The sequence below is a fragment of the Haliotis rufescens genome, unplaced genomic scaffold (assembly GCF_023055435.1).
Source record: "Haliotis rufescens isolate VD_foot unplaced genomic scaffold, xgHalRufe1.0.p SCAF_1, whole genome shotgun sequence".
Taxonomy (NCBI): Eukaryota; Metazoa; Mollusca; class Gastropoda; order Lepetellida; family Haliotidae; genus Haliotis; species Haliotis rufescens.
In genome coordinates this window covers 53,503,765-53,510,084 of record NW_025963779.1, presented here as the reverse complement: position 1 = coordinate 53,510,084, position 6,320 = coordinate 53,503,765, and positions in this window count along the sequence as shown.

Here is a 6,320-nt window from a genome sequence, read left to right as displayed (position 1 = left end):
TCTTATCTACATTCTGTGATGATATGTCAGCGAATCTTTTTGTCGTTTGAGTTCGTTTTCGTGGTGCAGTAGTCATGCTAATTTGAAGGCTTCGAACCCTTGTACCTCGAATTGAGATACCTCGAGGCTGATTAGCACGTTCACCTGACGCGATCTCCTATGGAGGTGTTCTCAGATCTCGCAGAGGTATCGGAGTGAGTGAGTAATTGGGTAGGAGGTTGCAATTGAGTGGTTGACTGAGTGAGGTTAAACGCCGCGTTGAGCAGTTATGTGATGGTGTGTCGGCTTATTGTGGGAGGATAGCCCGAAGTAATGCAGGTCTTAGACGTTTACATTATTGAAAACCGCGAGCACTAGTATGGTGATGCCAAACCAATGATCATTATCAGAGCGTATCTGGAATTCGAACCCGACCATAGGATCCAGGCACGCTGAAGGGACGAAACTCTGCACAACGATTTGCATACTTTGTACTACTGAACTAAACGAGCCCTTTAACAGGAGGTCTGTACAGTTAGCCTTCGTTGTTCTCAAAATTCTAGCTTGATGTCTGACATAAATCAGTGGGGTTTCTCAGTCAAAACTATGTGGTGATATATTGTGATACCAGCGGATTCATTGCCATACTTCTTTGGATCGTTACGATGGGTCGAACAAAACCGTATTATTATATTAGTTACATAACTTTAACATCCCATCAACTGACTTGGTTGAAGCATGTCATCAATCCCAAATGCGTGGATCGATGCTCATGATATTAATCACTGGATTGTCTGGTCCAGACTTGATTATTTACAGACGTCCGTCATATAGCTGGAATATTGCTGAGTGCGGCGTAAAACCAACCAACCAACCCGACAAACCCGATTTTCATCAGTGGCGCAGCGCTGTCTCAAGTGAAAAGGTCGCCTTTGTCAGGGCCAAGAAATTTAGATCAGCATGTTATGTTATCAGCATTAACTGTTATATCTATTAATATGTATTTTCGTAGTGATATTTCTAATAATAGTAATACTTCTCAGTATTCATTGCATTTTTATGTCAAGTCAATGAGCCATTTAGCACGATTTATCAAAGAATCTCGGCCCTGTACAAACACGTACCTAATCTGGGATTCGAAACCATGAATCGTCATAGCTGGGGGCACATCTGTGTATAGCGAAAAAAACACCGTCAACAGATTTTGTTTTGTATACTAATCGAAAAAAAGTAAACTGTGCTTCATATAAAGTGGTGTAAATATGATGATATTGAAAACAACAACATAATATTTGGTCATTCGTCTAATCAATATTTCACATTCATTGACAAAACCCATACATGGTACCAGAGACAGAGCGACACGCTCTTTTAAAAAGAGGTGTGGTGCATTAACTAAATGAACAAGGTCAATATATCGGGTGTGACCACCATTTGCGTCAATACAGGTGAGGCATCGGCAACGCACTTGAAGGCACCAGATTATTGAAAACAGCCTGGGGGATGTCCCAAATGTCAACCAAAGATTGGCCCAACTGAGCTTGCGTTGCCGACTCGTTTTGGTCCTGTCGTATGCGTTGTTGCATCTCATCACATACATGTTCTATGAGGGAAAGGTCTAAAGAAACAGCAGACCATGGTAGTAGGGCAATGTTATGCTGCCTCAAAAAGTCTGTCACAATACATGCAACATGAAGAACATGATCTCGAACAATGTTGTCACGGTAGCTTGCGCCATTCACACTGCCATTAACAATGATAAGTTGTGTTCCCCCCATGAATTGGGTATCTACCCGAGGCAAGGAAGTTAACTAACAGTAAAAGTCCAGTTTCCACACTTGTCGAACTAGTCTGGAATTCCGGAGTTACATTTTGGCTGGAATAACGAGTCTATACAATGTCCAGTCAAATCGCGTAACGAACAGGACATCTGCTTTGTAAACAACATGGATTTCAACGTGCAGATTTCGATCAACTGCAGGATTTGCAAAGCATGTGTACAGCCAACTGGTCGTCGACAGATATTTTGCAAATACTTTCATGTTTTTGATCAAGCTGCTCAAGTGATTTGATGCACGTCGCGGAGTAAGACCCGTTTTATTACAATGTTGATCTTGATTAACGATCAGATCGACTTCACTGGGCGCTGCCATTTTGTTTGAAGCAAATGCAAATCTCGTTATATGAGCGATAGAATCTGATTGGTCAAAAGGAGGGTCATAGAAGGGACAAAACTCGTAATAACCACTGACATGCCAGCGTAGTTTGGCTAGGGTGAAAACTGGTCTTTTAAAGTCAGTTAACCTCCTGACTCGGGAAGATGTGAGTTGTGATCCGACCCCATACCATTAAACTTCCACCCCCTAACTGACGACGTTGAGTAACGCAAACATCGCTAAAACGACCTCCTGTACGCATGTAGGCCCTTGCACGACCATCACGGCTGCCAAGGTGACTCACGTATGAGCAGTATACTGTCCGGGTCTTCTGAACTTCAGATGCTGTCTACACCAAGCTCATCTTCCCGAGGCAAGAGAGTAAACTGACTTCAAAAGTTCAGTTTCCACCCTCGCCGAACTAGGCTGGAATTCCTGGGCTCGATCGTAGCGCCACCAGTGGCTATTGCGAGTTTTGTCCCTTCTAAGCCTTTCCTATGGACCAATCAGATTCCACCTCTAGTATCACTTGCATTTGCCTCAAACAAAACAGCGGCGCCCAGTCAAGACGATCTGATAGATAATCAAGGTCTACATTGTGATAAAACGGGTCTTACATCGGGAAGTGCATTAAACCACGTGAGCAGTTTGATTTAAAACATGAAAAGATTTGGAAAATATCTGTTCACAAGACGTTGGCGGTGCACGTTTGGCAAATCCTGCAATCGACCGAAATCTGTACGACAGTTTACGAACCGGATTTGGATTTCGTTGTGCGATTTTGATTGGACTATGTATAAACTCGTGAGTCCAGCCTAAATGTAACTCCATAATACCAGCCTAGTTCGGCAAGGGTGGAAACTGGACTTTTATAGTCGGTTAACTGTCTTGTCTCGGGAAGATGCACCAAGCTAGGCGTGCTTGACGTGAAAGCAAAATTGGGCGAATCGCTTGATGTTGTGTATCGTTGAGCCACTAATTGGTCTCAACCCAGGAACTGCCGGGGCAGTTTGGTATCGATTCCGTAGATGCACTAACCGAATATGGTTGAACATCAAAATGTTTGGCAATTTCGTTTGGCGCCATTCCTGTTTGCAGCATATCTACGACGCGTAGACGTTATATTTTGAGCAAGCCGTGACATTGCGAAAGCGTTATTTGCGGTTAAAACACGGTGTTTTAATGATCACATGAACACAGTCATTGTGTGCTGTTCACATTAAACGTGTGTAAGCATCATGCTCCCAATATGCACGCAAACATGCAAATTGTGCACCATGGATGAACATGCACTTGCAATTTGTGAATCACGACCTTAAAGTCGAGGAGATATCTTTGTGAAGATGTAATGAAAGACGCATTATTTTATTTCTGAATTAATTTATTTTTATTCAACTAAGCATAGAATTAGTAAGCAATTAAGCATGATTACTTTTTTATATTAATCACTTCTTAAGAAACATACTGAATACATATATCATTCTTTGTGGCCGAGTGATAATAACATAAAAGCGACAAAACCATTTCCATGGTTATAAGAAATCTCCGCTTAAAGCAGGGTTGATCGTACGATTAGACTGCATGATGACCATGTGTTAATGAATCACTAGCATATAGTGTCTCAGGTATTGAAAGATGCATTGTTTAATTTCAGAATAAATATATTTGTATTGAACTTCATATTTATAAAGCACGGTACATTTTTCCATTTAAACAGATAACGATCAATGTCCATCACAACACTGATAATTTCATGATGATTTTAATATTTTATGTCCGCATCTTTTTTTTTTTGGAATGCGAAAGTTCTTGTGAAATTAAGAGTTTTGTCTTTGTTGTTTAATAACTCAGCAATTTGACGGCGGTCTCTAAATAATCGAGTCTGGACTAGACAGCCCAGTGATTGATATTATGTGAGACGTCCAACGCTTTTGGGGTATTTTCAGTGAAGTCCTATGTCTACATACATATCCGTACATATCCAAACAGTCGATAACAAATAGTTCTATTGCATGGTATTCTGCGATATTTCAAAAGCGTTTGATAGAGTATGGCACAGTTGGCTTAGGTATAAATTGTTATGTTATGGTATAAACATGAATTATTAGACTGGCTAGCTGATTACGTAACAGCTCTTGGCTCTTTCTTGTTCCTTGTGTACATCAATGATATTACTGATAAATTGAACTGTGCAACAAGATTGTTTGCCGATGACACATCCCTGGGCTAATAACATTGAATTTATAGAAACTTCTATGAATAGCAATTTAAACAAAATTAATGAATGGGCTCAAGGCTGGTTAATTTTATATGATCCGAGCACAACAAAATCAATTCTTGTTTCCACAAAAGAGCCGCAGAGAACTTTGAAATTATTTTTGGATAATGAAAACATTGTAAATGTTAAAACACACAAACACCTGGGTGTTAGTTATATTGTCGTCATCGTGAAGTATTCTTGGCATATTGATTTAATTATTAAAACATCATAGATGATTCATTCAATGTGAAAGTTAAGTATATGCTCTGTCGTAGTGTGTTGAATCAGATTATGTAATGTTTATTAGATCACATTTTTTTAAGTTTGGGACGGTTGAACCAGAGAGCAGAGTGACAGATTAGAAAAACTCCAACTTGAAGCAGCCAGAATTGTAACTGGTTTACCAACCTATACTTCCGTCAAAAATGTATATTTCGAAACTTCCTGGAGCCCTTATCAGAGCGCAGGAGAAAACGTAAATTGTGTTTATTTTATAAAATATATAACAATATGACACCTTCATACCTTAAAGATCTAGTACCTCACTCTGTAGGGACAAACGTAACATACAACCTTAGAACTGCTCACAACATAACTACGTCTCTATTACGTACTAAGTTATCTGAATCCTCGTTTATACCATCCACTATCAAATTGTGGAATACATTACCTATTCAGCAAAGGAATATTGAAACATTCCCTCGATTTAAATCCAGTTTAAGAACAGATAGATCTACAGTTCCATCAAATTTTTCATATGGTCTAAGGAAAATTAACATAATACATACAAAATTAAGATATGATGACAGTGAATTAAAAAGTGACGTATTTTATAGAAAAGGTTTAAACGAGGATCCAAAATGTGGCAGCCCGTGTAAATATTCATATCATTTTTTCATTGAATGTCCTTTATTTAAATCAGCTAGAAACTAATTGATGCACTCATTATTGTTAATCGTGAAAGATACCTGTGATGTAGTATTGACCTGATGCTAGTTGGCAATGCAGTTTTACCTAATCATGTGAACGAAAGCATTTTTAGGAATGTCCATACATATATTAAGAAAACAAAAAGGTTTGAGTGAGCATTGTGAATGTACATACGTTTCTCTATTTCTTTTCTTTCCGTTCTATCATTTAATTTATTAACTGTAAATAAGCATACATGTAAAGTTACGGGAGAGGGCGTTCTAAGTTGTGATAACTTGTGCCCAATCCTTTTCATGAGAATAAAATATGTTTAAAAACTATGGCGGTGTCCCTAAATAATCGAGTCTGGACCAAACAATCTCGTGATTGATATTGTGAGCAACGATCCACGCTGTCAGGGTACGATGACATGCATCAACCAAGTCACCTAACCCGACCATCCGAGCCATTAAGAATGGGCTCCGCGGTTTGCTCTTGATTTAACATGTCATCCATCAGTTTCATAAGGAGGCAATCTGAACACAGTCACATACGGAAATTTAAACACATGGTTTTCAAGTAAGTTTACGGGGAAGTATTATTTGGATTTAAATTTTAATTTATGAAAACTAAATGTATGTATGAGAAAATAGTCCAAATGGTTCCTCGAAAATGTCCCAAAACTACACTGACACAGCACACACGTACACGTTCTTGTTATAAAATGTGTGTTTGTTGTTTAACGCCGCACTCGGTAATATCCCAGCTATATGACGGCGGTCTGTAAATAATCGAGTCTGGACCAGACACTCCAGTGATTAACGTCATGAGCACCGATCCACGCAATTGGAATACGATGACATGCATTAACCAAGTCAGCGAGCCTGACCTCCCGATCCCGTTGGTCGCCTCTTACGACAAGCATAGTCGCCTTACACGGATTGCTGAAGACCTATTCTAACCCGGATCTTAACGTGTCTTACAAAATGAATACTTAGCAACTGAGCATTGCATCC